Source organism: Microtus pennsylvanicus, chromosome 11 (assembly GCF_037038515.1).
Source record: "Microtus pennsylvanicus isolate mMicPen1 chromosome 11, mMicPen1.hap1, whole genome shotgun sequence".
Taxonomy (NCBI): domain Eukaryota; kingdom Metazoa; phylum Chordata; class Mammalia; order Rodentia; family Cricetidae; genus Microtus; species Microtus pennsylvanicus.
The window spans coordinates 66,869,085-66,881,518 of NC_134589.1; the positions used below are offsets into that span (position 1 = coordinate 66,869,085).

A 12,434-nucleotide genomic window follows, 5' to 3' on the forward strand; every position below is an offset into this window, starting at 1 on the left:
ATGATGTCCATACAATCACAAAGTTGCCTAATGATGCTTTTCTCAAAACATATCCCCACTGTTAAGTAAAGTATGACTAGAACTTCTCTGAAGGGTGGTGGTAGGGTCACTGTCATCCTAAAACAAATGAGCTCTATAATGCACTCTTCTAACAACCTAAACCTACATCATTTATTGTAGATATAGTCTATGGGGTTTTGATTTGAGCCTGTTATATAAAATATTAAATTAATAAATAGTTCATTATTTGGAATAGGGTAAGGCTGTTTTTGCAATGTTGGGGTTCAGATTCCTTATAAATAGCATACAAACACTCTACCAAAGAATTATATTAGTAGCTATTTTTTTTTTCTTCGAGACAGGGTTTCTCTGTAGCTTTGGTGCCTGTCCTGGAACTAGCTCTTGTAGATCAGGATGGCCTCGAACTCCCAGAGATCCGCCTGCCTCTGCCTCCCGAGTGCTGGGATTAAAGGTGTGCGCCACCACCGCCCGGCCATTAGTAGCTATTTTGAACATACATTTCTCATTAACAGTTGGGACTTGCCCTTCTTTTTTAGCATACAATGTTGTGCTACAAAACATGCTGCTTTCTATTCAGAAATCTATTCAGCCATCTCTCAGTTCTACTAGGCTTGTATAGATATTCAGAACATTAACCAATACTTGAAAAACTCAGTCAGAAATAGCCAGTTGGGAGATCATATGGAAACTTACTAATGGAGAAGTTTCTTAAAATATATACATCTACAAAAGGAATCTAAAGGGAGTCACCAAACAATGGTGAAGCCATTGCCCCAAGTAGACATCTTTTTTTGAACTCACTGAGATCCTTCTGCCTCTGCCTCCCAAGTGCTGGGTGGTGTGCCACCACCACCTGGCTTCAACTAGACATCTTTTACCACCAAATGAAACTTGCAGTGCCAGGAATGGGTTACATCTAATTGCATGAGTTGTTGGCTAAAGGGGCCCCATGGAACCCCTAAACAACTCATGTGATTGCCAGGGATATTGGTTCAATTCCACAAACTAATGGTCAGGTTGCTGAAGATAATATTTATATATCTCATTGAACATGGAGAAGTTGTGCTGGTGCCTCACTAGAGCCTTAAGCCCTACTGACTAGGATTCATGATACTGGAAGGTACTCTACACGCTACCAGAGGAGAAAGCTAAACATCAAGCCAGCTACCACCCCTGAACCTACAATAGTGACCTGAATGCATGATATGCTGGTGAAATAGTGGCACAAATGCTGTGGGAGTAACCAACCATTATTTGACTGGATTTAAGACCTGCTCTACGAGATGGAACCTATGCCTGACACTGTTCAGATGACTAAGAACCTGACACTAGGGAACATGGGCCTAGAGAAAAACCAAATACTATTATTCTGCTACAATAACAAAGCAATAAAATGACTACTAATAACATTTTTGCTATACTCATAGATCAGTGTCTCACTCAATCATTACCAGAGATGCTTTCTTTTGCAGTAGATGAGAACTATTATGAAGGCCCACACTAGACAATGTGAAGAAAGAGATTATGAAACACTAAGTTCTTAATAAGATATCTTCATCAAACCTATCCTCTCAGGGCTCTAAGAACTAAATGGAAGAGGGGGTAGAAAGATTATATCAGAGCCCACAGGGATGGATCACACCAAAGAAACAGTGTCTTCTAGACACAACAGGACTGACACACATAAGAACTCAGAGACTATGGCAGTATGCACAAGGCCTCCACACAGGTTCAAGTCAGATGGGGGTCCCAGTGTTGAGAGTGGGAAGTAGACATGAGTTCCCATCCCTAATAAGAAGGTATATCCATTTGGATAGCCACTTGCAAAGGAAAAATTAATCTTACTGGGTAGATAAACCACATGTAAGGAAAGAACCCATACCCAACAGTAGATGGCTAATACAAAATGAACTCAATGATATATTTGTAGATTTCTTTGGTTTCATATTGCTTTGTTTGGGAAGTTTTAAAAAAATCTTGCTTGTATATTATAGTTTCTGGTTTTGTTATTGTATGTATGTTTTGTGTGTCCTCCCTTTAAAAAATCCTGGCTTATTTATTTATTTGCTTTTTTTTATTTCATTAAAGAGAAAGAAGGCATGGGTGTTGGATTGGTGGGGAGGTAAGGAGGATCTGGGAGAAGGGAAGGAAAAATTGTGATCAAAATATATTGTCTGAAAAAATTATTTTCTATTAAATATCTGGCCTAAAGATAATTTGTATAAATTCTACAATTAGTTAATTTTTTGTAAATATTTGTTTTTTATGTGTACATGATATATATGTGTCTATGTGTGAGGTCACATGTGTGGCTAGAGGATATCAAGTGTCTTACCTTTCACCTTGTAAAACTGGTGAATTTCGGCAAATAATTATCCCAAATTTTCATTAGCCTAGATATATAGTCAGTCTCTCTTTTACTTAGAAAACAAGTACATGCCAGAAAATTTAACCAGGATAATCTCTCAGGACAAATCCCAATGTCAGAACAGACTTTGCACACTCCAAAGCTCTTGTTCCATAAAATACTATGACAAAGAATTTTCTCCAAATCACTTGGAAGGTAGGTTAACAATGTCTTTAACACAAAGTTGCCTAACAATGCTTTTCAAACTCAGAAATCAAAGAAAAAGGACCCAATAATATATTTAATCAAAAAAAGAAAGACCACCCCATAACAAAAATCATTAAACATTGAAGAGGATACATAAAAATGCAAAGACATCCTGTGTTCAGAGACTAGAAAATCAATATTATTTAAAATGTTCAGACTACCCAAACCAATTTACAGATTCAATTAAAATAACAGTGGCAGTCTTCATAACGTTAAAAAGCAAATCCTCAAGTCATATGGAATTACAAAACATAAAGAGTCAAAGAACAAAGCATGAAGTATACTATGAGTTCAAAAACACTACACAAAGGTAAAATGAAAAGATGAGGCAGAGCAAGACTACGTTTAGTACCTCCCATAATCATCTGATTAAGTGCTCGCTTCGGCAGCACATATACTAAAATTGGAACGATACAGAGAAGATTAGCATGGCCCCTGCGCAAGGATGACACGCAAATTCGTGAAGCGTTCCATAAAAAAAAAAAAAAAAAAAAAATCATCTGATTAAGTACTTACAAACCAATTTTTAGAAGAGTACAGAAAGTTTGGTTAGACATCACAGAGCCTGTACTTTACATCCTTTTGCTTTGGGACAAACGTCCTAATTATAGCTGAGGCTATCCTCTCAAAATTCTCCTGACCTCAGCCTCCCGGATACTAGAACTACAGATAGTATCTGCTTTAAGAGCAACAAAAGAAAAAGAAATGTTGAAGGCAGGAAGCAAAGAGTTATTTGTATTACCCTTCCACAGCAAGGAGAGTGATGCCTCCTGCTTAGAGCACAGAGATGAAATTAAGCCTAGGTCATATCCTTGATACTTGGTACAAGGCCTGCTGTGATGAAACCCAGTGTTGAACAAAGTCACATGACCTCTGCCAGCAGGCCAATATCCATTACAACTATGCTTAGGCTAGGAGGCTGACTACCTCCTTTAAACTCAGGCAGTATAGGGTGGAAGAGATCCCACTTGCTAGGTAGCCGAATAGGAAAGCTAGCCAAGGGTTTTGTCCTAGCATTCTAACCTGGCCCAAGGTGAGACCAAGCACCTGTAGAAACTGAATGTTCTATATGCAGGCTAAAGTTCACATATGGAGCCTTGAATCTGGCTCTAACAACAGGGAGATATTTGTGCATGGATAGAACAAACTTCAGTTTCAGCCTTGAAATGGATCCTGGGCACACCTGATCTGCTAAAAGTAGCATAGTTCCCTGCAGCTGTGAGACTCAGGTATGAACCAGCTTTGGTGGCCAAGGCAGTCTCTTCACCATTCACTCTCCAGCCTCAGGAGACATATTGCCAAGTCAGTATTAACTGATAAGGCTCTAAACTGGTGAAGTGCACAGACAGGTCTACAAGTATGTACTGACATACATGTCAATCATTACCACCAACTATGAACCTCAGTGCACCCAAAATTGTTAAACCTCTACACGTAAGAGTTAAACCCAGGCAAGGCTCAGATTAGAACCAGTCAGATGGCACAGGACCATCAACACTATCTTAACACAGTGTGGTATAAGGCTCTATTCATGAGGATAGGGTAGTAAGCACAAGACTATGTGTTGGAACTTAGTGCTAGGCTGTTCATGTTTTCTTTTTCCCAAACAGGATTTATCTATGTAGCCTTGGCTGTCCTGGCTTACTCTGTAGACTAGGCTGGCCTCAAACTTACAGGGATTCGCCTGGCTCTGCTTACTGGGTGCTTGGATTAAAGATGTACACCATCACCACTTGGTGGCTAGTCAGATCTTAATGGTCTGCCTGTGAATGGAGCTTCTCAACAGTCCCAGTAAAGGGAGAAGACGCATAAAGTTCAGAGGGTTTCTATTACTATAATATCGCCTATGACTAGCTGCAGTTATCTTGGGCCAGGAGCCCACTTCAGCAACAGGCAGTTTGAATCCTTGGTCATAGGTCATGTGCAGGTCTTAGTAGTCTAGAGATTCAAAGTACTACACAGTTTACAAATAATGGTGACTACTTGTATGGCATAAGAGCCCAAGGATCAGAGATCTATCTAGAGTGATTCTTCCCCAAACAAGGTTGGATCCTGCACTGCCATACAACAGACTCCAGAAAGAAACTTGAGGCAGCAATGGCCTACGGGACCCCAGGCAGAAGCTTGCAGTTACAGACTACACTTTCCCTTGGCTCCTCCCAAATGACACATACTCAGCATACCTGAGATAAACCCAGGCTTATACTGTTCTCAAGAACCAAAGTGGTGACAATATGGTGTTAGGAGTTCCCACCAAATGTGGACCTACACTCTTATCTAGTGCTGGCATAATGAACAGGTTCATAGAAAGTCAGGCTCAAACTATGCTGTATTAGGATGATTAGGATACCTCAACACCCAAAGAATGGCACATGACACAAATTATGAATTTATTTCCAAAAAACAGGATTTTACTTCAAAGTGTCAGAGATCTCAGAGAACACGAAATACCAGTTTTAAGGAACTCAATGAAACTGAAGAAAATGAAACAAACATGTTTCCATACTTTAACAGAAACTTAAAGAGGTAGAAGTAAACTCTTACAAAAATCAAACAGAATCCTTGAACTGAAAAATACACTCAAAAGATTTAAAACAGAAGGCATTAACAGCATGATAGATGAAACAAGAAAAAAAATAGTAACCTTGTAACCAGCTACTGGAAAATATATGATGGAGGGCTGGCTAGAGAGATGGCTCAGCAATTAAAAGTGCTTGCTGCTCTTACAGATGTTTGGTTTCCAGCACCCACATCATGTGGCTCATAACTGCCTATTAACTCAAGTCCTAGAGAACCTGACACACTATTCTAGCCTCCTTGGGCACCCGCACAAACGTGCTTGCTTGCTGACTAGTGAGACTACATAGACAAATTCAGATGCTCTAATACTGCTAAGAGTGGTACATAAACTACATATATCTTTAGCATGGTCTTACCCTTGTCTAGATTACAACAAGTGTTCTTGTTCTTTTGTTTTGTTCTTATCTTTTAAAAAAGATTTATTTACTTTATGTACATGAGTGCTCTAGCTGCAAGTATACCTTTATGCTAGCAGAGAGCATCAGATCCCACTACAGGTGATTGTGAGGCAGCATGTGGTTGCTGGGAATTTAACTCAGGATTTCTGGAAGAGCAGCCAGTGTTCTTAATAGCTGAACCATCATCTCTTCAGTACCCTTTTGTTCTTATTTTTATGATCATGTTAAGTTCTTATAATTTAAAATTAATTAAAACCATAAAATACTGTCACAGAAACCATAAGGCAAAAATCTAAAATATACAAACCAAAAATAATAAGCAAAGAATCAAACCACAATACTAGAGCCAAACAATACTACAGTAAAGTACTAAAAAAAGATTATAAGAGCTAGGCAGTGGTGGTGCACACCTTTAATCCCAGCACTCAGGAGGCAGAGGCAGGTGGTTCTCTTAGTTCAAGGCCAGCATGGTCTATAGAGTAAGTTCCAGGACAGGCCTCAAAGCTATACAGGGAAACCCTGTCTCAAAAAAGCAAACCAACAACAACAACAAAAGGAACAGCAAAACTAGAAAACACATTACAAAATGGCTATGATAAGGCCATACCTTTCCATAATTACTTTGAATCAAAGTAGGTTAAATTCTCCAGTTAAACAGTCTGGGGATATAGTGGTTACCTAGCATGTACTAGGCCCCAGGTTCAATCCTTAGTATTAAAGGTAAACAAATACCCTCACCCAGAATACATACAGAACGATTAAATAGAAAAACTACTCTACAGGCTTATCATAAATCCAGGTCACCTCTGAGGACACATACAGATACAAAGTAAAGAGATGGAATAAATATTTCACTCAAATGGAATCCAAAAGAAACTACAAAACCAACTAAGTCAAAAGAGTAAAAAGAGACAAGGAAGGCCACTACATTATAAGGGCATTAATGCAGCAGATAAAATAACATTCCTAAATGTATATGCAGTTAATGTCAGAGCACCCAAATATGTAAAATATTAATGAGCACACACGTGTGTGGCACATGAACATTCATGTACGCAAACACACAATAACAATAGAAATAATCCTGAATTTCCAAGAGGTGTTGACCAGATGGAGTGAGTTAAAAAGGAAAGAATTTTATTCCAAACATAAAAAAAAAAGAAAATGTTTTAGAAATCCATAAAGGAAGAAAAAGGATATTTGAAAAAAGCTAAGAAAATAACATGATCAATTAAAAAGAATAGGCAAGCACAGCACCTGTGCCACAGCTCCCAGACAGGGAATGGGAGAAGTGGCTGCAAATGATAGGCTAAGCAAGAGGCATCTATTTTCAGGAAAAGTCCAAAGACCTGATAAGCTTCAAATCCCTTTGGTGGGAAAGTCAATATAAACTGAAATCCCACTTCATTACTTTAAATGCTACTCCAAAAACAGGGCCAGGAGCCATCTTGAGATGGAACCTATTATTGAGCTGAGAAGAGAGAACCACAGTCTTGAGCTGCAATTGGGCCTGCCAAAGTCACAGGGTGAAGGCAGGCCCAGGAAAATGACTGTAAAGAATGGAAACAGACAGAGGCTAAGAAGTTGAAAGGTGTAGGGAGTTGGGAGACTCACCCAGGCAGGGAAGTACATAAAGAATGCATCTCTCTTTCTCAATGGCTCATCAACTGAAATAATTCTGAGTTCAGCAGCTCATTGACCTCTGAGCCACCTATCTGCCAACACTTCCAAGGAGCTTGAGAATGCTGAAGGTCCATTGGTATACTAAACAGCTACCAACACATCCATCTGGCAGACTGACTGATAATCAGGAGATTTTATGAAGACATGCCCTTTATCTACTTAGTTCTCAGTGCTGTGACGGCTTCACACACTCCTGTTTTACCTGAGAGAAATACTCCCCAAGAATCTCAACCAGGTTTGAACTCTAGAGTATCAAGAAGAAAGAGCCTGCCACAAACTATAATGCTACTGTGGCCAGCAGAGACAGCTGGAGCTCAAACGAGGAAAATTATCTGTATTCAGAGATTGATTTTGTTTCCTGGCCATCCAGACTCGAATGATCACACAAAAAACTACATTAATTACAACACTGTTTAGCCGATGGGCTTAGTAGTATTCCTAGCTAGCTCTTACATCTTAACTCATTTCTATTCATCTATGTATCACCAGAAGTCTGTGGCCTACTGGTAAGGTTTTGGCACCCTTCTCCTTTGGCAGCTACATGGCATCTGCCTGACTCCACCTTCTTTCTCCCTGCATTCATTGCCATAGGCCAAAGCAGCTTCTTTATTAACCAATAGTAATAAAGCATATTCATAGCATACAGAGGGAAATCCCACATTAATTATCACTTAAAACAGCACACCAGACCTCACACATTCACCCAAGGGACTCACCAACAGCATAAGCTATAGGCTTTCTTATAAACAGTAATGCACAGTTTAACTGACTCTCTCCAGTCCTCATGCATAGAAATTAATTGAACATTATTCTTTCCTTTCTCTTACACCATTCTGCCATGTATCCTTTGTTCCCACCCTACTGTAATAGCATCTTAATCTAATTTAGATTTTTTTATGTTTTTAGTCCACTTCTTGTATTTTTTGAGTTTTTTCATTATTGGGAAGTCTTTTTATTTTTCATTTAAATTTTTCTCCAATTTCTTACTATTTTCTCTTTCCTTCCATTTTCTTTATTCTTTTTCCTTTCTCCATTTAATTTTCTATTTCTCCCTTTCCCTGCCTTCCTCCTTTATTTATTTCATCCACCATACTTTATCACACTAACCTTAGATACTTTTTAACAGCACATTATATGCAGTTTTGTCATTTTCCTGTCTTGTGATAATTAACTGGTGATGTCAGTGGGCTTCAGTCAATTGTAACGTATATTTCCTGTGTATAGTTTGATGCACAGTTTGCTGCTAACAGCTGATTATTTTCTTCTCTCTGAATAGTAATGGAGATTACTATTACATATCATGAATGACCAATGAATAAGTCAGGGAGAAAATGCAAAAATACCTAGATTCAAATGAAAATGAAAGCACAACTTGTCAGAACCTCTGAGATAGAGCTAATGTAACAGGCCCCCAGATCTTAGCACAACTAATGCTATGTTAGAGGCAACATTCTGACCTTAAAACCCAGCATGCAGGCCCCAATACCTGCCAAAACAGGAACAAAAGCCTAATCAAAGACCTAGTGAAGAGTTCTAGAAAAACCCCTAAATGTACTAACCTTGCTTTTTTTTTTCCTGTAGTTCTGCTTCCTGCTAACTGAAGTGTCATAACAAGGATGTAGTTTTTATGCATAAAAGACAAAGGCTTGGGACTGTATGATTTGGGCAAGTACCCCATGCAGCTGCAGGCTGGCAATTAGGACTTTCTTTTAGGCTTTAAGAGTTTCTATGTGATTGTCTCTAGTGGGCTTACCTCAGAAGACTAAGGCAGTATGAGAAAGTGTAGAATTATTGTCTTAGCCATTGTTCTCTATTGGTATGATGAGACTCCATTATGAAGGCAACTCTTTTATAAAGGAAAACATTTCACTGGGGCTGGCTTAGAGTTTCAGGTTTGTTTACTCCATTATCAGCATGGTAGGAAGCATAGCAGACATGCACGCAGACATGGTGCTGGAGAAAAATAGAAGGTTCTACATCTGGCTCCACAGGCAGCAAGAAGAGAAAGAGCCACTGGGTGTGGCTTGTGTTTTTGAAACCTCATAGTCCATCCCCAGCAACACACTCTTCCAACAAGGCCACACTTCCTAAGAGTGCCACTCCTAGTGATCAAGCATTCAAATGTATGAGCCCATTGGGCCATTCTTATTCAAACCACCAGTTATGAAAAAACTTGGTAAAATGTTGTGATAGGGTATTAAAGAATGACAAAGAAAAAAAAGTCTGTTCACTACAGACACAATCTCACCTGCAATACTTTTACTATTTGCATTGGCAAGGGATCAAACCCCACAGATTCACACATTACAGGCAAGCACTATACCACGGAATTACATCCCACACACCCTCCCGAAATATTTCTATACTTGGTTGGATCTACAAAATTAAACTTGTGGCTACAAATTGTGATGGTCAATCTTGATTGTCAACTTGACAGGATTTATGTGGAATGTCCTTCTGTATATGTGTTGCTTTTATAGGCTGATGAATAAAGCTGTTTTGGCCAATGGCTTAGCAGAGTAAAGCCAGGTGGGAAATCCAAACAGATATATATATATATACATATATATATATATATATATATATATATATATATATATATGCACACACACACACACACACACACACACACACACAGAGAGAGAGAGAGAGAGAGAGAGAGAGAGAGAGAGAGAGAGAGAGAGAGAGAGAGAGAATAGACGGAGTCAAGGAGACGCCATGTAGCTGATGAAGGAGAAAGATGCCAGAACATTACCGGTAAACCATAGCCTTGTGGCGATACCTAGATTAACAGAAATGTGTTAATTTAAGATGTAAGAGATAACTAGGAATAAGCCCGAACCATTGGTCAAACACTTTATAATTAATATAAGTCTCTGTGTGCTTCTTTGAGACTGAACGGCTGTGGGACCAGGCGGGACAGAAACTTCTGTCTAGAAATGGCACCCAAACATTTGGCAAGAATTTCCACATAGAGGCTGAGAAAGCATAAAAAAAAATAAATAAAGGATTCTACAAAGACAATAATAGAGGCAAGTACAGCTTCTTGGTAATCGTCTTTACTCCAGTAAGCACTCTTTGCTGGCAGCGAGCAGAGGCGTGGATACTTTAAGGAAGGCTTCCTGACTCAGCGTTAGCAGCAAAAATCATATGGAGGTTCTTAAAGAGGCCCTGCCACCAAACACTTAAATGGTGTTTATGAGCAGCTGGCAGCATGCCTTTTGGTGGTGGCATGGACCTAGAAACTCCACAGAGTTGTGGCAAAAAAACATGCCCCCCCCACCAGTACCTCAACCATGAAGTTAAACTCTCAAAGTCAAGGAGTGGGGCAGATCCAGCCATCAAAGCTGCAGCTTTAATCCTAGTCATCCACTTAGCGTACTAAAAACTCGTGGCCAGAAAAAGATAGAAATGATCCAGATAGAAAAAAAAAAGCCTCCAAACGGTTTACAATGTGTTTAAAAATATACATAGGCTTAGGAGAGAAAAGAAAAAGGATAGAGAAATGGTATGGGAAGACCTTCTGTCTATGTGTTGCTTTTATTAGCTAATGAATAAATCTGTTTTGGCCAGTGGTTTAGCAGACTAGGGCAAGGTGGGAGTTCCAAGCAGATAGAGGAGGAAAGAGTAGGCGGAGTCAAAGAGAAGCCATGGAGCCACCAGGAGACAGACATGAGCTGCCAGCTGGAACCTTGCACGTAGGCCACGAACCTTGTGGTAAAATATAAACTAATAGAAATGGGTTAATTTAAGATATGAGTTAGCCAGAAATACACTTAAGCTATAGGCCAAAGAGTATTGCAAATAATACAGTTTCTGTGTGGTTATTTGGTTCTGGGCAGCTGGGAATGAACAAGTAATCTCTTACTCTAGAGAAAGTCCTTTAAAAAGGAAATAGAGTAGGCGGGTTTGGTGGTACATGATTTTAAACCCAGAACTTGGGAGGCAGATGCAGGCAGATCTCTGCGAGTTCAAGGCCAGCTTGGTCTACAGAGTGAACTCCAGGACAGTCCAAGATACACATAGAAACCCTGTCTCAAAAAACCAAAAATTTTAAAATATACATAAAATAGAGAAAAAAGTCATGTAAAGATGAAAAATATACAAAAAGTCTGGATTACATATATTATTATGTTTTATTTGAATTTTTTTTACTGTGAATGAGCTAGCTACAGAGAGATATTTCATTGTATGGGCTGCTAAACTAACCAATATATTTTTTAAAGGTATCTTGACTTCAAAATTTAAGTTTAAGAACATGTTACTTTGGAAAAGAGGTTCTGCTTGTTTCCACAGAAGACAGAAAGCTGTTGATTCCTTACCGGCTAATGTGGTTTGATCAAACAAGACCCCTTGAAGCAATGGCGTATGTGGTCTAACATCCACAACAGCTTCAGGACTGCTGGCTGAAATGGACCAATCACACAGGATACTCCATGAAAGACATGATTTACGGTGCCCTCAATCAGCAGGAAGTAGTCTAAAAAAAACTAGACCCAAATTCCCAAATATTGATGGAGGAAGGTCATTGGTTAAATAAAAAGAAACTGCTTGGTCCTCATTGGTTAGAAGATAGGTGGGAGGAGTAAACAGAACAGAACGCTGGGAGGAAGAGGAAGTGAGCTCAGACTCCATAGCTCTCCTCTCGGGAGCAGACGCCTCAGAGAGATGCCATGCCCCGCTCCCTGGCAGACGCAAGCGATGAAGCTCCGACCTAGAATCTTCCCGGTAAGACCGGTGCTCACAGATTATTAGAGATGGGTTGATCGGTATATCAGAATTAGCCAGTAAGGGCTAAAGCAAAAGGGCTAAGCAGTGTTTAAATGAATACAGTTTGTGTGTTGTTATTTCGGGGCAAAAGCTAGCCGAGCAGGCGGCTGGGGTGTTGGGGACGCAGCCCCGCCGCCCTTATTACTACAAAATATTGTTTATAAATGTTTGTTTTCATTTAAAGGGGGTTGACTATAAATGGCTAATGGTCACAGTCAAGGTTTTTCTAAAGAAAAAAAAGGAGACATGATATAAAAATGAATACATCAGTATGGACTTTGGTTTACTGATACAAATTTAAAGTCAATTTTTTTCTATATGTATATTTCTACTCTTATTTAATGCATTATGCATATATAGCTCAATTA

General features: G+C 39.3%; 1 protein-coding gene and 1 non-coding gene across 12 annotated transcripts in view; one reads left to right on the forward strand and one right to left on the reverse strand.

Moving 5' to 3' along the window:
* The window catches only part of Rapgef6 (Rap guanine nucleotide exchange factor 6), a 173,726-nt gene that overhangs the window by 152,499 nt on the left and 8,793 nt on the right, over nucleotides 1-12,434 (reverse strand). The window lies entirely within an intron of this gene.
* LOC142832114 (U6 spliceosomal RNA) lies at nucleotides 3,009-3,115 on the forward strand. Its single transcript, XR_012907192.1, has one exon. It is a non-coding gene; the product is annotated as a U6 spliceosomal RNA (small nuclear RNA).